The sequence below is a fragment of the Bombina bombina genome, chromosome 9 (assembly GCF_027579735.1).
Source record: "Bombina bombina isolate aBomBom1 chromosome 9, aBomBom1.pri, whole genome shotgun sequence".
NCBI classification, from domain to species: domain Eukaryota; kingdom Metazoa; phylum Chordata; class Amphibia; order Anura; family Bombinatoridae; genus Bombina; species Bombina bombina.
The window spans coordinates 55,427,108-55,454,617 of NC_069507.1; positions in this window are offsets into that span (position 1 = coordinate 55,427,108).

The window sequence follows — 27,510 nt, forward strand, 5'->3', positions numbered from 1 at the left end:
ATCTAATAACAGATTGTCCAGTTTTTCATCCTGCAATGGAGGCCTATATACAACCCCTATTCTAAAAACATTTTTATCTCCAATTTCCAAAGTCACCCAAATACTTTCCACCTCATCATTTGTTCCTACAATTTCAGTAACCTTTATATTTTCATTTACATACAAAGCAACTCCTCCACCTTTCTTTCCTACTCTGTTCTTTTTAAATAACCTGTATCCAGGTATGACTATGTCCCAGTCATGCAAATCATTGTACCATGTTTCTGTTATAGCTACTAAATCCAAGTTGTCCCTAGTCATTATTGAAATGAGTTCAGGTAATTTATTTCCTAAGCTGCGAGCATTTGTGCTCATGGCACGAATAATTTTTCTACTAGAATTTCTAGAATTGTTACTTGGACTAACAGTTTTGGCATGCTGTGGGGGGCAGGTGGATATATTAATGCTACCCCCCTTTATTAGTTTAAATGATTTCTAATAAAGTATTTGAACTCCTCTCCCAGATACTCTGTTCCTTTAGCATCCAAATGCAAGCCATCTCTCCTAAATTAGCAAAATCATAGAAATGTGAACGATCTGTCACACCCAGGAGCACACAAAGTAACACCTATACTTGGGCAGTGACAGATCGTTCTAAAAACATTTAAATAGGTGCAGATTCGTGCCACTGAGCTTCGATCGGCATCCGGAGCGTGCAGCGATAATGTCAGCGCTGCACGCATCCAGAGCCGACACTGCCCCTGACACGAGCAGGGAAGGAGACGCCGCGCCCCTAGCAATGGCTAGAGCGGCGCGGCGTGACAGAATGATTCTAAGGTACCATCGGTGTGTTGACTTGCCTAGTAATTTGCTGTTAAACTTCCCTCAGGAGGTCAACCTAAGCATGAAACTAAGTCTCAGCTTTGACACATCACACATCAACCGGGATTTTCCCATCCAGGTCAGCGGTATTGACTATATTCTACTTTGGTCTATCTGTCCTCAGAAAATAATCGGTGGGCATTTGTGTGACTCACATGTTTAGAGTTGGGGGTGATTCTGACTTCCACAATCTTGGAATTATCTGTTTGGCGCTGCAAATAGCTAATTGCAACAGAGCTGTGTGTTGTTTGGAAGGTAGCTTGGGAGTAAAATTGAATAAATATATTATCGGGTCTAAGCTAAGCTCACATTCTATGATTTTGCTAATTGTGGAATTAATGTCGTGCCAGAACTTTGTAACTTTTGGACAAGTCCACCATAAATGATATGGGGTCCCTTTCCCTAAGTACTTTTGCCAACAACGGTCTGAGGCTTGGGGGAAAATGTATTTTAAACGTTGTGGTATGAGATACCACCTGAGTAAGAACTTGTAGTTAATTTCTAAGAGTGAGGCAGAGTGAGCCACTTTGCTTGTTTTAAAAAATATTGTTGTGCACTCATCCTCACTCAGTGTGTATGGCAACTCTTTATGCCAGGAAATTATAGTGTTGTTTGCATGATCATGGGTGGGTTATTTAAAAGTGAGTAAAGGATTGATATTGCATGGGGGGGTGTTTCCTCTGCATTACACCTTTTCTCGAATGTGGTAAGTTCCCTAACTATAAGATGCTTATGTCTGTGGGTGTTAAAGAAGTGTCTCAACTGTACATATCTAAACCAATGCATGAACTGAGGGATATTCAATGTCGAACAACATTGCATGGAGATTAGAATTTCTGACTCTATCAAGTCATGGAATGGCAATAAGCTATGTAGGTTAGATGGTTGAGTTGGCGATAGTGAGAGTCCTACCGGGATTCTGGGTTTGACAGAACAGTAATCAATGGAGAAGGAACCGAGGATAAATTGGTATGTTTACAGAGCAGGCTCAACCATATATCTAGGGTTTCCTTAATAATTGGGTAGTTTTTAATGGAATTCGGGTGATTGGGTGGCTGCTGCTAGCAAAAAGCACCTAATTGAGGTGTAGCTATGATTAAATGTTCTAATTGAACCCATAATCTATTACTGTCAGCCATATATGTACACCAATCAAGGATTCTACGGGTAAATACTGCCGCGCGGTACTTTGACATATCTGGGACGCCCAGGCCTCTATTCTGCTTGGTAAGATATAGTGTGCTTTTAGCTATTCAAGGGGGCTTTTTTTTCCAGATGTACAAATTAATCATGTTTTTTTATCTGGGTATATATGCTTCTGGAAGTGGTATTGGGAGGGTCTGGAATATATAGAGACATTTGGGGAGTAGTGTCATCTTAACAACATTAATTCTGCCTATCCAGGAAATATTTTTTGCAACCAATTAGAGGTCTCTTTAGTCGTTGTTAGAAGGGCATCATAATTGAGTTCTACTAGTCGATGTGGGCAAGTAGTTAAATGTATTCCTAGGTATTTTAGGGACACACTTTGGCCTGACCACTGAGTCTTTTGTTTTAATCTTTCGATATCCCCTTCGGTAAGGTTAACCGGTAGAATTTCTGATTTGGTCAGATTAACAGAATAATTAGACACCCATCCATAACCTTCGAGGGTGGCCTGTGCCGCAGAGAGACATGATCTGGGTGAAGTCAGCATCAGTAGTAAGTCGTCCACGTATAGTGCTAATTTATAATGGGCATTGTCCAATGTGATTCCCTTAACGTCAGAATTTGCACGTAAAGCAGTTGCTAGTACTTTCATAGTTAAAAAAATAATAAGGGTGATAAAGGACAGCCCTGTCTAGTCCCATTCATAATTTGGAAGGGGGCAGATAAGATTCGGTTGACTCTTACTGTAGCGGTAGGGGAGGAATATAGCGCAAATATTCTATGTATGATGTTTTCCGGGAAACCGAATTTTACTAATGTCAATTTGAGAAATGTCCAGTCTAATCTGTCAAAAGCTTTTTCAGCATCTGTTGACAATAAGATAAAAGGGAGCTTTTGCACTTTAGAGTGTTGTAAAAGTTGAAGGACCTTAACAGTGTTGTCCTTTGCTTCTAGTGGTAAAAGATTATTTAATCTGTTGGCCAATACTTTAGAATATATCTTTATATTGGAAGCTAGTGTCGGGTCTTTATTGGGCTTAGGTATCACAGTAACAACTGCTTCAAGCATAGACGACGGAAACATATTGCCATCATCAATGTGATTAAAAATAGATAATAAATATGGAATAAAGATGTGCTTATATTTTTTGTAGTAGCCACTAGTGAAACCGTCTGGTCCCAGGCTCTTGCCCTGTTTCAATGAATTTATAGCTACTTTGATTTCCTTAGCTGTAAATGGCTGTTTTAATTGGACCATTTGATCTTGTGGTAATTTAGGGAGATCTATTTGTCGTAAATACAACTCGCATTTGTGTGCATGTTGTTCAGTGTCTCTATTAGGGAATAGGTTGTATAATTTAGCATAAAAGTCTCGGAAACCGGCTGCGATCCCTATAGAGTCTGCTACTTTGTTATTAAGGGGATCTTGTATGTATGAGATATAATTGGTCGTTTGTTTAGCCCTCAACGCTCTAGCCAACAATTTTCCAGGTTTGTTACCCTCAATGAATTTTTTTGCTGTAATTACATGCTTGTGTATGAGCAGCATGCTGGAAAAATTATCTAAGCTTATTAGTGGCAAGGTCTAAATTTGCTTTAATTATTTCATCTTTGGGGTGCAATTTGTGTATACTATCCCATTTGAGTAACTGGGTATTCAGTTCAGTGTAAACTACTCTCTTTTCTTTGGTTTAGATCGATTTTATTTTAATTAACTCTCCTCTTATAAAACACTTATGCGTCTCCCACAATACATACGGGTCTATGCCTAGTGTATAATTAATCTGAAAAAAATCTTGAAGGAGTTGCTCTGTCTGCTTAAATAATAATCCATCTTTTAAAAGGGTATCATCTAACTGCCACTGAAAGGGTCTCGGTGGAGTCAGAGGCCAGTCCAGTTTGAGTGATCCGACCAGACTATCAGGAGTATCCCTGTGTCTGATAGACAGGATAGTGTTATATGATCTACCAAGATATAGTCTATGCGGGTGTATGTTTGATTTGGTGCCGAGAAGTAGGTGTAGTTTTTCACATTTGGGTGTAAATATCTCCACGAGTCATGAACTCCTAACAACAACATATCCTCTTGTATAGATTTAAATGCTCGCTTGGAGATGTGTGAGTGGCAAGCTGAGTTATCTAGGGTAGGGTTTATGGGGACGTTGAGATCTCCCCCAATGATGAATGGGCCCTTGGACAAAGATAAGATGGAGTTGGTAGCTTTACGAAAAAAGGAGGCCTGCTGTGTGTTAGGGGCATACATGTTAACCAAAGTCACCAGTCTGCCAAACAAGAGTCCGGTGATCGCTAGGTATCTCCCCTCTTTCCGTCCCTATCTATCTGTTGTACCTGGAATGAAATAGCTTTATGTATCAAAATGCTAACTCCACTGTGGTGGTGTACGGGGTATGTTGAGACAAAAACCGAGGGTTCCTTCCCGGATATGAAATGCATCTCTTGTATAAAGAGGATATCAATGCATTTATGATGGATATCTTTAAAAGCTAGAAGTCTTTTGTGGGGATCATTAAACCCCTTGACATTTAATGTGAGAAAATGAAGAGGCTTTCTCATTACACTGCTATTAGATTTCTATATTTATTATCATATATGTGCCTAGTAATGGTGTAGTGGTATTGTACATGGTGTCTTAAGAAAAAACAACTGTACTCAAACGATGTACATGAAGATGTATTCAACAGTAACTACTGTTTTCAAACTCAGGAATCAACTACTATTTTCTCTAAAAATTATAAATATTACATTTGAAAACAAAATTGCTAGAAATGTCAGCTCTCTTGTTCGCCTTCAGACCTGGGACTTCCTTGCATTCCCAGCATGGTGAACCTAACCCTTAAGAGATGAGTGTAATAATGCAAAACTAAATTTTTTAACACTGATTTATCATACATCACATACCTGAGTTTTAGTATCTGATGGACCACTTACCAGGAGATCTGAGGTTACAAGATATTTCCACCTGATAAACATTTTTCACTTCTTGGTGAAACTTAAGTCCAGGACAAATACAATATTAATTTTACTTATGGTGATTGGTGAGATTAAAGTGAACTAGAGAACTTAGTGTCAGCAAACATTTGCAAGGAAGCAACAAATATATTTTTAGCTTTTGTATATATATTGTATAATTGTTTTCCTCATCGATTCACAGCATGCCCTAATGAAAGGGCTGGGCAACAGTGCCATTGTACCCCGCACCATGACCAATAATAATTCTAGAAAGTAATTTATGCACAAACACTGTTATTGCAAATGCGCATGCGCAAAACACAATTGACGCACGCGACCAGTACGTCATCTGCTGCCATATAGTGCTCCAGAAATGGGCTGGCTTCTCAGCTTAAATCCCTACTTTTCAACAACTCAGTGGATGCGATACGGGTTTTGCCGCGGCCTCCTGCAATTACTGTGTGTGCACTGTGCAAGATTTCATAGAAATTTACATATCCCTTGTTAGATCTGTGAATTAAGCTCCCTTATAACCAATGGAGTAACATCTTTATCATAGCAATTCACTTCATGGTGCATAGCACAAGTCCAACTGTGAAGAATAGCGGTACCAGAAAAACACCTTCAACGATTTAAAACAGAAAAAAAAATATCTCTATAAAACAGTAAACATGAAAATACTCTACAAAAGAAAACTTGAAGCAATAAAACAAGACCACCTTGTCAGCATTGAAATTGTGAGACTGGACCATGAGACCAGATACTTCACAATGAATAAAAAAAAGATTTGCTGTGCTTCAGGAATATGCTCAAAAAACTTTATTATATTTACAGCATAGATATAAAATATAAAACATACACTTGCAAGTGAAGGAAGGGCTTGACGCGTTTCGGCTTACGCCATCATCAGATACTTCACAAAACCAGTAAGAGCCTTTATGAATTCTGCCTGCTAGCTGAGGAGTAGATGAAAAATTCCCACTAAGCCTATAGAACGCTCAGCAATGCCCATGGCCTCTAGACACCTTTCAGTCTATTGAGCAAGGCTATTTTACCATAACAAAAAAGATACGAGAATATGTCACAATCGCAAGCATTTATATAAATCATGATCTCTACTTTATGAGATCATTTGCCAACCTAGAAAAAAATAATTCTAAGTGATTGCAATAGCAGAGTGGGGCAGGGAGTCTTTGCCCAGTGGAAGAAAATGGAGCATATTTTTGAAAGGTTTTCTCTTGACCACAAGTTCTAATAGTTGGTAAGTAAGGGTTTGTTGGTAAGTAAGGGTTTGTTGGTAAGTAAGGGTTTGTTGGTAAGTAAAGGTTTGTTGGTAAGTAAGGGTTTGTTGGTAAGTAAGGGTTTGCTAGAGTACCCGATGGTCACACATGGGGTCCAATTCTCAAAAACTTGTCTACATGGAGAACATCCCTCTTATATTGTAAAGTAAGTGTCTCTCCTTAACATGAAGCATATTACTGAGCTCCCCTTAAAGGGATACTACATGTTTTCTTTAATGATTCATATAGAGCATGACATTTTAAGCAACTTTCTAATTTACTCCTATTATCAATTTTATTTCATTCTCTTGCTATCTTTATTTAAAGTGCAGGAATGTAAAGCTTAGGAGCTGGCCAATTTTTAGTTCAGGACCTGGGCTATTGCTTGCTTATTGGTAGCTAAATGTAGCCACCAATAAACAAGCACTATTCATGGTGCTGAAGCTAAAATGGGCCAGCTCCTAAGATTTACATTCCTGCTTTTTAAATAAAGATAGCAAGAGAATGAAGAAAAATTGATAATTAAAGTAAATAAGAAAGTTGCTTAAAATTGCATGCTCTATCTGAATCATGATATAAAAAATTGGGTTAGTATCCCTTTAATGAGATACACAGTTGCCAAGGTAGAAATTGTGAAACAATCCATGAGGGGAGGGAGGGTGTGTCTCTTAATACTGATGAGGTACCCTATATAATCTCCCCAAACCAGGGAGCTTTAGAAAATTGAACCATATTTCTTTTAAAAAAAAGTAAATTATTGATAAGGTGATAGGGACCCTAGTTTTTCACTTCTAAAGTTCTCTTTTTTATATACATCTGCTGCCTGTTTTCACTACATTGAATCGTATGTTTTATTTATTACCCTTGATTAACATAGTTTTGGAGTTTGGCTGGTATATTTTTTGTATATTATGGTGTGGTTGGGACAGGTGATTTATATCAAATACACAATTCATGACCCAAATCGGGAAAACATCTAACTGGACCACAAAAAGTGTCCATAAAAAATTTAGTTGAAACTGAAATCTAGGACACTGTATGCGCTTTTATCACAAAGCAAGAATATAATAGTTTGAAAGTTCTCAAGGGAATTCTGCAGCATATAAAGCAGATTGCAAGATTTCTTACTAGAACTAAGAGTGATAGTCCTTGACGGTACTCGTCAATTACACAATTCTTTCCCAGCTTTTGTTCAGTCTCAACTGAGGGTGTCTCTCTATTTTCTTCTTTTGCATATGCAAATGACACTGGTATAGTCACCCTAAGAGTGAGGAGAAACCAGACAAGGTAGGGGGTTGGGGGCACATTTATTGATTCTTCTTTTTTTTCCCATCATGCAAATGTAACTTACCTTGACATTTTTAAATATATATATATTTAAAAAGATTAAACTTTGTGATGTGCTTTCTTTCTTTATTGTCTATTTTTGCTGTAATTAACCTCTAAAGATTGTGGTTTTCTCTAGTTTGCCCCAAATAGGCTGAAGTGTATCATACAGAATGCAGAATCGTCACCAATCAACATCTGACACAGTGATTGTTTCATCAGTATATGCATTAATGTATATATGTTCCTACCTGTCTTTAGCAAAGAGACCAGAATTTTTTTTTTATTTCTGTATGCAGATCTTTCAGTGCAGTGCCTTATTGCCTATTTTATTTTATATTATGCATATATAAAAATAATTTGAATGTAATTTTACTTTTTTGTGATAACTATTGCTAATGGTTCTGATGAAACAGCACATGTCATTAAAGGATCATGAAAGTAAAAATTTAATTTAGATTGTGCACTAAGTATTCTTTGTTGAAGAGCATACCTAGGTAGGCTCAGAAATGTGCACTGTCTAGTGAACAATATGGCAACTTTATTTGTAACAATGTTTTTAACAATGTTATACATGGGTGAGCACTAGAGGGCAGTAGAAATTACATATGTAAACATTCTTATGAGTATTGTTTCAAACACTGCTACTATATAGTGCTCAAGCCATACACACATGTCTGAGGCTATCTAGGTAAGCTTTTCATGAAAGGATGCAACGAGAATGAAGTACAATTAAAATAAATTGAATCATTGTTTAAATTTGTGTGCTCAGATTAAATTACAGAAGTTTAATTTTGACTTTTGTCTCTGATTAAAGCAAGTTTCCTTTATCATTTAGAGGTACGGTAAGAAAAAGAGGTTAGCGTTTAGTTAAAGGGACACTGAACCTAAAAAATTTATTTCGTGATTCAGATAGAACATGACATTTTAAGCAACTTTCTAATTTACTCCTATTATCACATTTTCTTCATTCTCTTGTTATATTTATTTGAAATGCAAGAATGTAAGTTTAGATGCCGGCACATTTTTGGTGAACAACCTGGGTTGTTCTTGCTGATTGGTGGATAAATTCACCCACCAATCAAAAAAGTGCTGTCCAGAGTTCTGAACCAAAAAAGCTTAGATGCCTTCTTTTTCAAATAAATGATAATTGGAGTAAATTAGAAAGTTGCTTAAAATTACATGCTCTATCTGAATCATAAAAGAAAAAAAAAATGGGTTCAGTGTCCCTTTAAGGATTCTAGTTCACCCTTTGTAACCAATAGGTTAAAGGGATATGAAAAACCAAAACATTTTTTGTGATACAGACAGAAAATACAATTTAACCTCTTAAGGACATATGACGGAATGTTTCCGTCATAAAACAATTGAGCAAACTGAAAGCTGTGTCCTTAAAGGGTTAAAAAAAAGTTTCTAATTAACTTCTATTATTAAAATTGGTCTGTTTCCATTGTTGAAGAGATACATAGGTAGGTATCTGGAGCACTAAATGGCATGAAATAGCACAGTGCTCTTGCAAGTGAATAACATTCTTGCAAAAATGCTGCCCTATAGTGCTTCCGACACATGCACGCTCCTGAGCTTACAGCCCTGCTTTTAAACAAAGGATACCAAAGAGAATGAAGAAAATGTGATAATGTATGTAAATTAGAAAGATGCATGTCCCTTTAACACAACTGCTAAAATGTAAACATTCTAAAAAATCTGTGCACTATTCTTCTTTTTTTTCTAAATGAATGTCCTCTTTTTTCCCACCAGGCAATGTAAATGATCTTACAATCTCTGTAAATGTATTGTATAATAAACCTTCTGTGTGTCCTATTGCATATTTAAAACAAGGAAATATGGATGTGTAGTCTGAATACTTTATTACGCTTGTGCTCCCTTCAGCAGGCTGTCTTGGAAAATAAAACTCTGACATTGAGACAACATGGACGTGAGCTATTTACAGGAACGTTCCATGAAAACCTATGTGCAGTTCTTGGGTTTATGAGCATTGCAAGGGATTATGATTTTTTAATAGGAATCAAACAGCTAACGGCGAGCCTGTGATCAGTGCAAAAGAAAACAATCTCAAAATTTTAATTAACTGTATTTTAATAGCTTTAATTATAATTGAATAATTTAAATACCAGGGGAAACAGTTAAGGCTCCTCAAAGCCTTTTTTATTTACATTTTAAATGCTTCTTATAGAAAGAGGATGAGAGGGGGAAAAAAAGACAGTTATGTTTTCTAATGTAAAGTTTAACTGTGAATATCTGGGTGGTAAAAATGGGACTCGTTTTTCAGCTTAACCCCTTTTAAACCAGTGTACTCTTTCAGTTTGATTAAGAGAGGCACAGATGTGGTAATACTAAATATACTCCTATCATATTATTGTACTGATTAATGTGTTAAACATAGATCTTATTTCTTTAAAGGGACACATTCAGCTTTTTTAAAGGGATATAAAAGTAAAAAAAAAAAAACTGTCATGGTTCAAATAGAACATTTCATTTTAAGAGATTATTCTGTTTGCTTCTGTTATCAAAATATAGTTAATTAAAGGGATAGGAAAGACAAAATTAAACTTGCATGATTCAGATAGAGCGTGTCATTTTAAGAAACCTTTCATTTAACTTCTATTTTCAAATGTACTCTGTTCTCTTGGTATCCATTGTTGAAAAGTCTAGGGGGCGCTAACATATGCATGTCAGATGCCACAGGTGCACTACATCCCTCATATAAAAGACTTCTATGGGGGCCGTAGTTAAATTTGTGTTGGATATCGCTCAAGCACTAAGTCAATGGTGCGCTAAGCCAGTGTTTTTATCATAGCTGAACTATTGATGGGTGAAAGCAGGTTAGTTACCATGGTTACTGATGCAGCTGATTATTTCACCTGTGCTCTAGTTCAGCTACAATGAAAACCTGGCCATTTGGGGGTACTTAAGTACTGCGGTTGAGAAACAATGCGCTAAGCTGATGGTGCACAAATAATGAAGTTCTTCATGTAGTTCTGTGCTGTATTATTAAGAATCAGCCCAAAATACCCATGTGCTCATCATGAGATCTAGCTCATTATTATCTTATTCATTAATATTTTTATATCCATGTAAATTTTCAGGGCAACAAACCAACATCAAATGTATCTAACCCCTCACGAATACATATTACACATTATTCCCTACAAATACAGAATACATTCTATACCTCCCTTGATACATAAAAATAAAGCACAATCTCTGTGCATGAAATCCGAGTCTGCCCTATATATATGCACAGCTTTGCTTTATGATCTTACTGACCCTTGTGCTTGGACAGAGTGCTTGAGGCAAAGCAAAGCTATGAGCCTTCCCAATCCAATTATAGCTGCCAACTCCAGCGCCTCAGGCTAATCCTTGGGTTGTGTGAGCTCTGCCGAGAGAGATCAACTCATTCATTTAATACTCTCAGCTAGGAATAAGTGTGGGTACAGCTTCCTCATATCATTTCAATCCCATCTACAATATCTTCCTTATCCCCCAAAAACGAAACACAGATTTCTTTTATGTAAGTAGACTTTGTGGTAGACTGATACCTTTTGTAGAGCCAATGTATTAATAGAGCAGGAGTTTAGCTTGCGTACAATTGAAATACCTTAGCAGTCTGTTCTTCAGTTAAAGGAGCTGAACAGTCAATAAGCATACTATTATTATTTCATACAATGAAACTCAAGTGTAAAAAAGAGTGCGCTAACTGCAGAGAATGCAACAACATTACCTATGTCTGACCCATTGGAGGGGCACATCAGTGTATCAGTGACTAAATATGCTCTCTGATCAGTACTTGGAGGGTGTTTTAGGAGTGCCAGTCTAATGTTTTTTATTAAAAAAAAAAAAAGTAAAACAACCTCATTTTAAAAGCATTGCATTGCAGCCCCAACTTAGTAATGGCTTTATGTCCCTCTAAACAAGAGGATGCCTGAAGATGAGTTTTTGAGATATGCTAGTAAGTTTACAAGTGGTATCCACCTGCAAATCCTGACTGTATCAGCAATACAAGTGTTCCTGTTGGCAATATTAGGGCCAGCATTAGGGCATACATCTTATGGCTGGGTAGCCACACAAGATATTGCAAATGTAATATGGCCACCTACAGCTTTAAAGTCAAAATTGTTTTTGCACCATTAAGATAGAGCATGTGATTTTAAAAACAACTTTCCAATTTACTTCTATTATCTAATTAGCTTTGTTCTTTTTGGTGTGAAATGTAACTCTCTATAGTAGAGCTTTCCAAACTTTTCATGTTGGTGACAAACTTTTTAGACCTACATCATTTTGCGGCATAGTAATTCAGTTGTACTAGCAAACAGGAGGTTAAACTAACTTGTTTTAAGAGATACGGACACATACATAAATTATATAATAATGAAATGTATTTACAAGTAACGGTATGTATGTGCAAGAATTAAAAAAAGTTTAATAACACCAATAACTACTTACTATTTTAACGGGATGTATGAGGTTGATGCCTTGATGGCATTATTATTATTATTATTATCAAGTATTTGTAGAGCGCCAACAGATTCCGCAGCGCTGTAAACATGGTCGGTATACAGGATAGCTTTTGTAGGGATTAAGTGGGTAGAGGGCCCTGCCGAGAGTTTCACTGTTGTAGTCGGCTCTTCTGAAGGCGATCTGCAAACAGCTGGGCTCATAGGCTTACATTCTAAGGGGTTCAAGGGGAAAGCAATGGAGTTAGGACAGGTTAGTGTTGGTTGTAAGCATCCCTGAATAGTAGAGTTTTTAGGGAGCGCTTGAAGCTGTTAAAACTAGGGGAGAGTCTTGTGGAGCAAGGCAGGGAGTTCCACAAGATGGGGGCCAGTCTGGAGAAGTCCTGTAAATGGGAATGTGAGGAAGTAACAAGAGAGGAGGAGAGGAGGAGATCCTGAGCTGATCGAAGGGGATGGGCGGGGGAGTATCTAGAAACAAGTTCTGAAATGTAGGGGGGAGCAGTGCAGTTGAGAGCTTTGTATATCAGAGTGAGGATTTAATCCTAGAGGCAAGAGGAAACCAGTGAAGGTATTGGCAGAGAGGTGCAGCAGATGAAGAGCGACGAGTAAGGAAGGTGAGTCTGGCAGAGGCATTCATAATGGATTGTAGAGGAGCTATGTGGCAGCTAGGTAGACCAGAGAGGACGGAGTTGCAGTAGTTGAGGCGGGAAAGGATGAGAGAGTGGATTAAAATCTTAGTTGTATCTTGTGTAAGGAAATGTGAGGATGATCCGGAGAAGGCTACACTAAATGTACGGTTAGTCAGATAGGAAGAGAACCACGAGAGAGCTGTGTCGCAGATGCTGAAGGATTGGATGGTTTGGAGCAGAAGAGGGTGGTCAACAGTGTCAAAGGCTGCAGACAGGTCAAGGAGGATAAGCAGAGAGAAGTGGCCTTTGGATTTTGCTGTCAGTAGGTCGTTGGTAATCTTGACAATTGTTGTCTCTGTAGAGTGATGGGGATGAAATCCAGATTGCAGTGGGTCAAGAAGAGAGTTTAGTGTAAGGAAATGGGATAGACGTGCGTATACTAGCTTTTTCGAGGAGCTTTGATGCAAGAGGGAGTAGGGAAATAGGGCGGTAGTTGGATGGGGAGGTTGGATCGAGGGATGGTTTTTTGAGGATAGGTGTGACCAGTGCATGTTTTAGAGATGAGGGAAATATACCAGTGCTGAGGGAGAGGTTGAAATGTGTGTGAATATGGGGGTGAGGGTAGAAGAGAGGGAGGGGAGTAGCTGTGAGGGGATGGGGTCGAGGGGACAGGTAGTGAGGTGGGAGGACAATATAAGGGCAGAAACTTCATCCTCGTTAACAGGGGCAAAAGAGCTGCATTTTTGGATATTTGGGTTTTGGGTGATTGTGAGCTTTTGAGGGGGTGGGAGATTGGTAGTATGTTGAGAGCTGATTTCACTTCTGATGGAGTCAATTTTGTTATTGAAGTGGCTGGCAAAATCTTGAGCTGAGAGAGAGGTTGTATTAGGAGGTGGGGGTGGGTGGAGAAGAGTATTGAACGGGGAGAACAGACGTTTTGGGTTAGAGGAATGAGTAGAGATGAAATTAGAGAAGTATTGTTGCTTTTAGAGATTAACGGCAGAATAGTAGGAGTTTACGATGAACTTGCAGTGAAGAAAGTCAGCTGAACTCCGAGATTTCCTCCAGTGTCACTCAGCAGTACGGGAAAATCTGCGTAGGTACCGTGTCAGAGGAGTATGCAAGGGCTGAGGATGAGAGTGTGGTTTCAGAGCTATGGTTGGAGGGGTCCGATTGTCAATAACCGATGTAAGGGTGGAGTTCTACTGGCAGATAGATTGGTCAGGCCAGGAAAAGGAGGTGATGGATGAGAGGAGAGGTTTGAGAGAGCTAGCGAGCTGTTGCAGATCTAATGACTTAGTGCTTCTGTGAAGTTTGGTGTGAGGGGTAGAGGGAGGGGGAGTTGTAGGTAGGGAAGTGATGTTGCAAGTTAGAAGATGATGGTCAGAGAGAGGAAAAGGGGAGTTTGTTAAATTTGAGATAGTGCATCGATAACTGAAAATCAGATCAAGGGAGTGACCATCTTTGTGAGTGGGAGAGTCAGTCCATTGTGACAGGCCGAAAGAGGAAGTGAGTTGAAGAAGTTGTTTTGCAGAGGAGGCAGTGGGATTGTCAAGAGGGATGTTGAAGTCACCAAGAATGAGGGAAGGGGTGTCTGAGGAAAGGAAATAAGGAAGCCAGGCATCAAAGTGATCTAAAAATTGAGTTGGGGAGCCAGGGGAGAGAATAACCGAATCATGTGTGCTTCAAATGAAGAAAATGTGAGTGAAGAGAAGGGCTGTATTTGTTGAAAGGTGTAATGAGATGAAAGTATAGTACCAACACCACCTCCTTGTCTATTGCCAGAGCTAGGAGTGTGGCTGATGGAGACCCCCATGCGACAGTGCAGCAGTGGATGCTGTGTCTGAAACAGAGAGCCAGGTTTCTGTAAGAGCCAGAAGGTTAAGAGAGTGGGAGATAAAGAGATCATGGATAGAAGTGAGCTTGTTGCAAACAGAGCAAGAGTTCCAGAGTGCACAAGTGAAGGGGAGGTGGTTTTAGATGTAAGAGGAATGCGGTTAAGGTTACCAGAGTTTTGTTTATGAAGTCTATTGAAAGGCACACAGGGATGTGAAAGGCTAGGAGGTTGTGAGGGACCAGGATTAGGGGAGATGTCGCCAGCAGCTAGTATGAGCAAGATGGAGTGTGACATGAGATGAGAAGCAGATTTGCAGTAGTGAGACTGTTTTTGGGCTGAAGTGCAGGGGGGAGCGAGAGTGTTTAGGAATAGGTAAAGTTCATGAGTACAAAAGTAAGGTGAGTATAAGAGAGATGGGCTAATGAACAGTGCAGGTGGAGAGGGAGAAGGAGTAAATGAATAATGTAGTTTGTTATAGAGACAAGAAGTAGCAAAAAGGAGTATGAAGATATTGAACATTATTATGAAAGTGGGAACCAAGTAAACACATAAGACACAGTGTTACAGCAGCACTTGCAAAAGGATACAATGAGATACATAAAACACAGTATTACAAGAGTACTTGCCTTGTGTCTTGCCCCTTGCCCAATCCTTGTTCAATTCTTGTATAATTCTTAAATTAGTGCCTCACTTATAAAATGTTCACTTAATTCTTGTATAATTCTTAAATTAGTGCCTCACTTTTAAAATGTTCACTTAATTCTTGTATAATTCTTAAATTAGTGCCTCACTTATAAAATGTTCACTTTCGAAATGTGAACATATGCTATTGTCAAAATGTACACTGCCCAGGCAATGCACCCCCCTGTGAAATGCACCTCCCAAACTAGTGTGGAATATATACAGGCAGGGCAGTCAGCTGAGTCCACTAAATTTAGTTGATTGCTAATCAAAGACAATTGGAAAGGCCAATTGGAAAGTTAGATTCTGATCAGATCAGGGTGAGATGTTAAGTAAACAGACAATAAAATTTGGAGGAGGTTAAAACTATGGCATAAGACAGCTATACATTTTAGAATAATAGCAAGTATTGATAAGGATTGAACATCACATGGCAATTAGCTAAACATTAGAAGTAAGGAGTGGGATCATGCATTTCATCATCAAGCATTTTTAAGCTTCCATTTCCTATCCATATATTAAGAGCAAGAGCAGCAAAACACTTTGACTTCTGACTTCAGCTCAGCGTTCAAGCTTCCATCCTAGTCCGACTGACTACTTCCCGTGCTGCAAACACACATGTAGTCACGAGCCGATTGAGGAGACTACACGTGCAGTCAAGAGCCAATGTGCCACCTAAGCTGACAATAGGAAATAGTTTCAGTTCCCACTGAGCTGCACCAATAGGTTAAGATGATCTATGACCCACTAGGTATCAATCACGTGTCAACCACATGATATGCGTAGCAGGCAGGCTTAGAGTTGGAAACCGAAAAAAAAATGTTAAAAAAAATTTAAATTAAAAAAAATTTGTGCTGAAGCAGGGACACACCTACACACTGCCACAGACACACTAATGTGTCATGACACACAGTGTGGAAAGCACTGATCTACAGCATAGTGCAGACAAAGACTTGGTTAAGGATATGGCTAAGGCTAGGTATAATATTTGGGTTGGGGTTTATAACTAAGCAATGAGTTGCAGCTCTCCTTGGCATCCAAAGGGTTAGCAAGAATATCAAACACTTCTCTTTTTGACTCACATATATTAAAGGGAAAGTAAAGTCAAAAGTAATCTTAAATGAATTGGACAGAACATTCAATTTTAGACAACTTTCCAAATTACTTCTATTATCAATTTTGTTTAGTTCTCTAGGTATTAATTTTTAAAGAGAAATTCTAGGTTAGCTCAGTAGTGTGCATGTGTCATTAGCCATGTGGTAGTAATGTTTGCAACAATGTTTATACCAATGTTATACATACAAAAACTACAGACATTCTATGGGAGCAGAGCTTGTAACTATGTTTAAACACTGCTATAAACATTGTTGCAAACATTGCTGCCACATGGCTAATGACACATGCACGCTACTGAGCTTACCTAGAATTACTCTTTAACAATTAATACCTAGAGAACTAAGCAAATTTGATAATAGAAGTAATATGGGAAGTTGTTTAAAATTGGATGTTCTGTCCAATGCTTTTAAGTTTACTTTTGACTTTACTGTCCCTTTAAGTCCTATTATCATATTGTGCAAAACATTTTGAACCCTTTAGTTTCTGTAATTCAAGTTAAATTAGATTAAACATTTTATCGATGTAATTAGATCTAGACATTTCACTGGTTTATAATTATTCAGATATCACAGTTGAGTAAAAGAATAAAACTAAAATGAAAAGTAAAGCATCTGTTTTACTTGATTACTTCTAATGAATGCTGATTGGTTGAGAGGTACTTCGTACTAATTCTCAATAGCTGATAGGTACTTCCCTTAAATGCTCATTGGCTGATAGGTACTGCTAATTCTTGCTGAACATTGGTAGGAAATACCTATAAGCCAATTAGCATCACATAAATACTTCTACTTCATTTGGATAACATGATATTTTTGAACCAGTTGTCCCTTTAATTTTTCTTTTAAATCTGTGGTTGACGGCATGCGACTATCCAGAAAATTTCTTTTACTGAACCCCCTTTTCTATACATCAGAATTTCTGCACAGATATTTTTGCATTGATTTTTCCAGGGATTTCAGATTTAAAGCCATACCAATCCTTTAGACAACCACACAACAGTCCACTCTTGATGTGTTCTTCAAAATCATTTTTGGCATTTACATTAGTGGCTTCTAAGCTACATTCCCCTTAAGCCATTTAATTACTTTCTCTCACTGGATCATGCACAGTCTATATGTTACTAATGAAACTTACAGTATCAATAATAAAACATTCTAATGTGAGGGAGCATTTTATTTTTGAATGATGGCTTGAACAACACAAAGGGGTTAAACATATAATTAAAGTCAGCTCTGATTAGAGAATGCACTTTTGATCCTTAGCTGGGCATGGCTTGTGACTGGCAGCTACACACATATGCTTTCCCAGATTGGCTCAGCAGCCATGTTCGGTTCAGGACAAGTAGTGCATTGCCAGTCCAGAACAAACTTTAATTATGTGTTTATCCCATATTTAGGAGTTAAATACATAGTTCTGCCCAAGCAGTAGTGGAAAAATAAATAACTTTAGCACAATTATTGAGTTCTTGCATTATGGAGCTCTAGACTGCCCCAGTTGCCACCATCTTTGACTTCCAAGTGCTTGTGAGATGAGACATTTAAAGGAGTTTTGTTCTTCATTTCTAATTAAACAGGGAAGTTCATATTTATTTCTGATTGATGGATGCCATTGTATGCCCTTGTAAGATAACAAATCAGTTGTCAGTTACACCCATTATAGGAATTGTTACCTGTCTCCTCTTCTTTGATGATGTTTAATAGAGATTCAATTTGTGATCATGCTGGTTTTTATTGATTCACTGGTTGGCTGATTGATATAAATATAACTTATTTTTAGGCCTCAACATAAGAATAATAAATCAATGTTGGAAAGTTCAATTTTTGTTTAAAATCCAGTTTTATTGCAAATAGTTTGTGGTACAAAACAACAATATACGTACAAACACAGTTATAATGTATATGAAAAGATTCATAATTTTAAATAAAGACCATTACAATAACAAGATTAATCATCAAGAAGTAATTGGTAGAAGAAAATTAAATAATGCAAAACAAAAAAAAAATGTGTCTCCACTCATACTCTGGTTAGTTATAGTTGAACTATTTCTAGGTTTTATCTTACAATTTTTACTGTGGTTAACGGGTAATTAGGGGAATCTTCAAAAAGGAATACCATGTTCTCGTTTGGTCATTGAAGGATATGGTATTATTTAAATTTTGTTATTTAAATATTGTTCCCATGTTTGTTGGAACTCAATATAGATTTCTAAGTTCCCAAGTTTTTGATAGTTGTATTCCTCTAACTCAACATATTCTTATACCTTGTTCCTCCTATTGTTGGAGTGTCTTTAATTTAAATTTTTTGGCAATAAGGAATTTGCTACTATTTTTCATAATTTGAAAGAGTTTACGATGACTTTTATTGGGGAGTTAAGGGCTTTTATTTAAGATCCATATCCGGGGGTCAGCTGAAAATGAAATTTCAAAAACTCCCTGTACCTCTTTTATTATTTCTTACCAATATCATAAGTCACCTGCCACTGTCCTTATGTCCACATCTACTGCATCGATTACTGGTTTTAGGGTATAATCTATATAGTTCACTTGGAAGTACCAACTGTGAAGGTCTTTGTAAATTATGTCTATCATTGATGCTGAGGTGGAGGAGGAGTGAGTGTTAGAGAATATGTTAAAGGGACACTGAACCCAAATGTTTTCTTTCGTGATTCAGATAGAACAGCAATTTTAAGCAACTTTCTAATTTACTCCTATTATCAATTTTTCTTAGTTCTCTTGCTATCTTTATTTGAAAAAGAAGGCATTTAAGCTTTTTTTGGTTTAGAACTCTGGACAGCACTTTTTTATTGGTGGATGAATTTATCCACCAATCAGCAAGGGCAACCCAGGTTGTTCACCAAAAATGGGACAGCATCTAAACTTACATTCTTGATACCAAGAGAATGAAGAAAAATTGATGCTCTATCTGAATCACGAAAGAAAAAAATTGTGTTCAGTGTCCCTTTAAGGGCTTGATAGAGTGGGGCAAAAATTATAGGGGAGTCTGTTTATGATCTTGTATAATATATAGAGAGGGTGATAAACAGGAGAAGTGAGGATGTATAGTTTCTCTAGGTTGATTAAAGGGACAGTATACACCAATGTTCATTTAACTGCATGTAATAGACACTGCTATAAAGAATAATATGCACAGATACTGATATAAAAATCCAACATAAACCCGTTTAAAAACTTACTTAGAAGCTCCCAGTTGAGCGCTGTTAAAAAGGTTAGCTGGAACACCCACTGAATGTGGTTCTATTACAAAAAAGCAGACACCCCTCCCCCTTCCTCTGCATATGAAAATACTATTTACACAAACAGGAGCAAGCTGGAGTAGGTATACAAAAGTATTCTCCTAAAACTTTGGGGCTTGGTTAGGAGTCTGAAAATCAGTGCAATGTTATTTTAAAATAAGCAAAACTATACTTTAAAAAAAAAAAAAAGCTGTATAGGCTATATAAATGGATCATCTACAAAACATTTATGCAAAGAAAAATCTAGTGTATAATGTCCCTTTAAGGGGCGGATCATATTATAGGTTGACAATTTATGTTGTGTGAGGTAATTGTGCACTTGTCTATAAGTGAACCAATTTGTAGCCCATGTTAGCCCTTTTCCCAGAAGTTATGATTGTGAGCATATTGTGTCATCATTTGTAATTTGATAAATAGATAGGTCGGTGCTGTAAGAGGAAGTGCAGTATTTTAATGTATGTTTCCCAGAGAATACTCAGAGTTTGAGATAAGTGATGTAGGGCATAAGTTAGGTACTTGTTGAAGCAGGGCATACGTTAGGTACTTGTTGAAGCAGGGCATAAGTTAGGTACTTGTTGACGCAGGGCATAAGTTAGGTACATGTTGATGCAGGTCATAAGTTAGGTACATGTTGATGCAGGACATAAGTTAGGTACTTGTTGAAGCAGGACATAAGTTAGGTAGTTGTTAATGCAGGGCGTAAGCTAGGTACTTGTTGAAGCAGGGCATACGTTAGGTACTTGTTGAAGCAGGGCATAAGTTAGGTACTTGTTGATGCAGAGCATAAGTTAGGTACTTGTTGATGCAGGGCATAAGTTATGTACATGTTGATGCAGGACATAAGTTAGGTACTTGTTGAAGCAGGACATAAGTTAGGTAGTTGTTAATGCAGGGCGTAAGTTAGGTACTTCTTGAAGCAGGGCATACGTTAGGTACTTGTTGATACAGGAGATAAGTTAGGTACTTGTTGAAGCAGGGCATACGTTAGGTACTTGTTGAAGTAGCAGATAAGTTAAGCTAGCATGAGATAACGTTGTATTTAGCCACAATAAAACAAATTCTAAAATATATCACAATAACTACAAATAACTTATGACATTAAAAAACATAAATCTTTTCTTTATAATAATATTTAACACTAGTACACTTACTACCCTGGTCTAATTAATATTAAATATAAGAATATGATACCTTTTAATTCACAGCTGCAGCTATACTATGCTATAACGAATTTCTTTGCTAAGGCCTATTTAATATATAAAAGAAATTAAACACACATACATTACTAGGTAACCAAATTGAGAGTTTCAGCTTCCAGATATTCTATTGGTCATATGTGAAGAAATATTCCACTTATTTTGCAAGGGTACAGGTCACAGAGTATCTCTCTTGTCCACAGAGAGTGTTCCAGACAGGAGTCAGAGAACGCATAGGCCCAAAATGTGTGTATCTCTCTCTTACAAAGTGAGACTGTCCTCTTTTGCATAGAGTGAAAGCCTATATCAGTCATAAGCCACTCCTTCATTCTCTAATCATTCCAATATGATCTGGTTATGCCCTTTGAGCCGGAGCTCACCTCTCATAGGTAACTGGTAATGCTTTTCAATTTCCATAAATTTAATTTATCTGGCTGTAATTCCCATATCGGACACCGGAGGGCAACAGGAGGAGTGTAGTTTAATTTCATATTTAAAATATTCTGTTTCTCAATTACAGGGTATATATTTTTAACAAATGTCTATTTAGTACACTCATATTTTATAGCTCAATAAGCTATTTGGTCAATTTGATATGGTATTATTTAGCTTGGCTGAGCATGTTTATTTCAATACCAAACATGAGTATATTGATTTAGTATTAGACATATTTCTAATTGCATATCTGCTTACATATAATACACATATATTCAGTGTGTGTCTCAATACAATTCTAATTAATATTTTAAGAGATGTATTTCAAAGTCACATTTTTATGAGGGGACTTAAAAGGATTTTAATTTAATACTTTCAGTATGATATTAATTACTATATCAGTTAATTTAATATACTGGTATATATTGCATTTCCCAGTCACCATCTTATATCATATATGTAATTTGAAGTGAACTCTGTAGTAACTAATTATACAGATATATTTATTGGATTCTCATTTCCTTTAATATAAGTATACTCCATATTTAGTAAATCACTTGATAATGTTATTTTGAATGCACGAAAACACAAATATGATATAATTCATTGGACAACTTATTGAAGATGTATTCATTTCCAAACCTCACTGGGATTAGATTCTGGAATAAAGCAAATGCTGTTCATTTTGAAATACGGTCAAACATTTTAAATTCAATACAGATAATATTCACTTCACTTCATATTTAATATATTATATAAACATAGACAATCTCTTAGACTAATTTATTTACATTTATACCATACTTAGGTACAAATTAAATATCTGAAAGTTATCTAAAAATGTATTTTAGACTTTAACATTTTATATGAACTTTTAACTTCCCCATATAATACCCAGGGCATTTGAAGCATCTATGGTTTTGTATATTTAACTCAGTATGAAACAATTAACACCTAGATAATAGAAAGTTACATTTTCTGGCCATCCTGAAAATGTATCTCAAACTGCAGACTTCCGGGCCCTGATCTAATAGGAAATCTTATTACACAATTCCAGGCAGTGATCAAAAGTTTCTTTGAAGTGACCTTAACTCTTGCAATTTGAGATAAATGTTCTCTTTTGAATTCTTAAGCAGTGAGGGGGATGGTCTGTGTCACCCTTCTCAGTCATTTACAAATGCTCAAAGTAGATATTAGCTAAAATTAAATTATATTATGTGATACATATGTAGTTTATCCAATGCCACTTAGCAATGCCCTGACATAAATCCCCCTTTCAATTTTAATATATGTAGGACACATGCATTGGAATTGACTTAAATCCAGTGGTAATTGGCAAGTGTACTGACAGTATGCATCATAGACAGTCTTGCTACGAAGAAAGTCTGTTATTTTTATTTATTTTTAATCCTCATATTTATGTGTTTTAGCTAGACATCTTATTCATCTATTAAACCACAACACTTCATTAGTGTGTTTGGGGATATGGTTAGTCATTCTCCCACTATGACTTGAAGAAGTGACTTAGGATGGTACACACGCAACTGATTAATATGGACCCATTTATACATAAAAGTATCATTTTTAGGGACCCTAATTTTATAGGCAACTGGAGATATTTTTTATAGTAATGACAAAAGGACCTTTCCATGAGGGAAGACATTTTCTCTCCTTGATTTGATCTCTTCCAAAGTTATAAAGATAAACTTTACCATTGATTTCATTTTCCTTTTTGGAAGTCTTGAGGTCTTTTGAGCAAATGCAAAAGCATATTGCAGATGCTTTCTTAAAATTTCCACATATTGATGGTTAGTAGCAGCATTTATTAAGTTCTGGTCTGATGTACGGTACAGTAAATGTTGAGGTAGAACCATTCTTCTACCAGTCATCAATTGAAAAGGAGACATTATAGTAGCACTACTTGGTGTTGCTCTTAATGCCATTAGGACTACAGGAAACTTACAACCCAGTCCTTACCTGTTTCATTCACAAACTTTTTGAGGATTTTCACAATGGATTGGTTGTAACATTCTATACCACCACTAGAGCCAGCTCTATATGCTATATGGTGCTTTCTTTTAACCCCTAATATTTTTCAAATTTTTGTCATTACTTAGCTAGTGAAGTGCGTCCCCCGATCGGATTCGATTCTCTGGGGCAGACCAAATCTGGAAAATACGTAGTTGATGAGCAATGCTGCACATTTTTAAGCACTATTTTTAGGTGCACTGATGTACTCTACCCATTTAGTGAACAGACATGTTACTGTTAACATGTATCTATTACCTCTAGATGACCTAGTTACTGGACCAATGAAATCAATTTATATATCTGACCATGGCATTACCATCCCCCTTTTCTGCAATGGCGTTCTATGCGTTGACGCAGTGGGTTGGAACTGTGGACATATTAAACAACCTTGACAGTAGGTTTGAACATCCTTCAACATATGCGGCCAAAAGGCATAGTCATGTAATATCTCATCTCATATGTTAATTTGGCACCATGATGGCCAGATGTGAGCATCATGGGAGTGTTGAAGCATGAAACCCCTAATTACTTCCTTATCAATACAGTCATCTTTTGAGATGGGGTTGTTTTCAGGATTATTGTCAGTATATGGCCGGGTTATAAAACAATATATTTAATAATTATTCTTTAAAACAAACCCCCAATAAAATGCATATACAAAACAATTAAAATGAATATAAATTCCTAAATTCTTTATATTAGTTAAAGTTATAAGCACATTGAATTATATTTATAGAAATCAGATTATGAATCAAATGATACACACTTATGTTGTTACAATATTCTTTACAAAGCAAACCAAATGTATCTTTAGAATTAACCTTATTCACAATTGAATTGCATTACATCACCACAATGAAATACCAAAGTATGGGCCACTAACTTTCAGACCAGTACAATTAAGCTACTTAGACACAATTGATCCTATATAACTCCAATTATATACATCAGGAATTATATATATTATTAATGCAAACAACCAAATTATATGCCAATTTATCTGAGCTGAAATAAATTACTTAGCATACAAAAGACTAGCTTTAAACTACACAGGACTGTGAATATGAGTCTAAAATGCAAAGTGCCCTTTTAAATGTACTAACTGTAATTAGACTGTAGCAGCAATGAATGTATTTGCTTTAAAATATTTAAAATATAGAAGAGTCATACATCACCAACATGAACCAAATTAAATGTGTTCCAGCTTTTCCAAGTAGATTCAGGTCACCTCATATGAAGAAAGGTATTGCAATCAGATCAAGAAATTAGTCCCAGGTTTTGCTTAGGCAGCCCCATTTTCAGTCAAAAGTTAGCAGGCAAAAATACATTTTTTTCTCTCTCTCCTTGCATGAGGTTATATCATGTGATATCCCTCTCCTTTTCTTATTCTAAATATTGGTGATCTGAATTCGATAGGCCCTTAACGGAGCTGTCTTTCCATTGGCCCCCGGAGCTTGTCCCTCTCATTGGTTATTTGGGAGACGCCTCCCTGATTGGCTCATCTGGCTCTGCATGTGTTCCAATAGTTAATTTATTTGGCTGTCATACCAGTCTAAATCCCCTAGGGGGCAGTAGACAACTGCAAATGCATCAATTATTTCCACAGTTTAATACATCCTTATAAAGTGATTATTTAAATGACTATCATATAATTTCTTGTATTAATCATTTACAATTTTAATTATAGATGGGATAATATAATGTCATTTTTCTGACTATTCCAATACCAAATACAAGCATGTTTCTAGCGATCATACCAATAAGCAATTACACTGTCAATCATTTGCTCTCCCCAGAATCATAGCATTCAACATCCTGGTATTGTATTGGATCTTAAATAAATACAGCATATTTCCCATTTCTAATATTTTTTGAGTGCATGAAAAACCAGATGTTGGTCTGAAATGAAATTAATAATGTTGTTAAAAATGTCAAACATTTATACATCTATTAATGCAGATATTATTCAATACAGCAGGCATTTATCCAATATAGTATCAGTTTCAGATCAATATATATATATATATATATATATATATATATATATATATATATATATATATCCTAATATGATCTGTGTATTTTAAATTATTATGAAGATTTAGGCACAATTCCTTTGTAATATTTATTTTTCCCATGTCATACATAGACTTGAAATGCCAATTTGTCTGGGAGCTGCATATGGGAGACTCTGCAGGGGACAATTCACACCTAGGTGATATGAGTCATTTCTTCAGCTAAAAACTGATTTTCTGAATCTGTTTAAGCTTCAAAAGAAATTCTCAGACATCATGTCTGTTGGCATATTAATCAGGAGGAAGGCATCTTGTGTCTGAGCTAAGATATGCAATACACAGCCATATAGATGACCATCTCTTGGAATAAATTGCCTGAACAAATGACCAAATGTTTCAGAGCAAGAGGAAGGGGTCAGTGGCAATCTAATAGGAACTTTAGCTTCACACCGTAGGCAGGAAATCTTTGAAAGCAATCCTTTGTTCTCAGGTGTTCTGTTAATCAGGAAAAAGGGGGTTGGTCTGTTATGGCTATAGCCCAGACAATTTATGTCAAATTTTATATTAACCAAAATGAAACATCAATTCATGTGGTACATCTGTAGTCCACTTCCTGTTCTTCACATATACCCTGACATTATCTATATGTTTATAGAAAATACCTATAATGGGGTCTTCTTTTTGACTAGTGATCAGGTCCTCACTAGGAGAATCCTGACTCCATTGTACCAAGTTAGGCTCATTTTGTTGTTTAGTCTGGTTTCTAGTAATAGCTTCTACATGAATTGCACCCATTAAGTGGTCAATATTGAGGAGCTCTCCAGTTATGGCTCCTTGTTTGGCTAATGAATATGCAAGATAATTGCCTGCCTTATCAGGACCTTAAATTCTGGAATGACCCTTGGTCTTTTTCCAGTGTATGGTTAACCCATTGGAAACCACTAATTTATTAATCTTGCAGAACAACTTGCCATGTTTGACTGGCTTGTTATTAGTTTTCTGCATGCCATTTATTTTCCAAATTGAAAGGTATTCAACAAAACTGTAATGAACATAATTTGAGTCAGTAATGATCACAAATTCATGAATTACTTGTTCAATAGCCATCTCAATGGTTTTTAGAATAGCAGTTAGTTCTGCAACTTGACTGGATCTTGGTCCAATGTTGAATCCTCCAGAAATATTTGGGAATCCATTTGCCCAAGCTATACCAATGCCAGCAACTAATCTGCATTTATTATCAATAGTGGTATTGTAAGAACAACCATCAACATATACTCAAGGTAATGTTTGACAATGGTCCTCATTGTTTATTTTATATGGGGAAAGCAATTGTTACTCCAGGAAATCATCTTCTATTAAATATTCCCCATGATCTTTAGCAGTACAGTCAGGGAGCTCAGCAAGCCCCTGTGTGACTGGATTTTTTTTGTTTTGCTTACAGAGAATTTCTAAAGGCCTGTCTTGTAAGGAATGAGTCCAAGCTGTTATGCGGCTATTGGACAGGTTCCCATCTCTTATTTTCTCACTTTTCAAATATAGCAAAGGCTTGTGGGCCATTTCTACAATAATTTTCTCACCCTGTATATAGCTGTGGAAGTTTTGTAGAGCCCATACAGTAGATAAGAGGGCTTTTTCGCAATCACTAAATTTTATTTTTACTGGGAATAAAGGTTTGCTCGCATAAGCAATGACTTTGCTTAAATTATCATGTTTTTGGTATAAAACAGCACTCATGCTTACATCTGTGTAACCTGTCTCTAGGTAGAAAGGTTTACTACCTTCAGGGTAAGCTAAGCAAGGTGCTTGAGTGAGCTTTCTCTTCAGCTCTCTTATGGCTGTCTCTTGAGACTCACTCCAGTGCCATACTACATCCTTCTTTAGAATATGTAGCAGTGGTTTAACTAATTCTGCATAATTATCAATACATTTCCGAGAATAATTTATCATACCCTGGAATGATCTTAATTCCTTTAAGTTAGTGATGTTCTTAGAATTTATTATGGCTTCAACCTTTTTCTTCTGAGGATTTAACCCTTCAGTAACTTCATGTCCAAAGAAGTTGGCACGAGTGCGGCACCACTGAGCTTTTAGGGATAATTTGACACCTGCCCTTTTAAGTTGGCTGAGGACATGTTTATGTTCTTTGATGTGTTTTTCAAAGTCTGTGCTTTTGATTAACACATTATCAACACAGGATAACGCCCCATACTGCAAATTCATGTCCTGAATTTATGTATCTACACGGGAGCTGAGT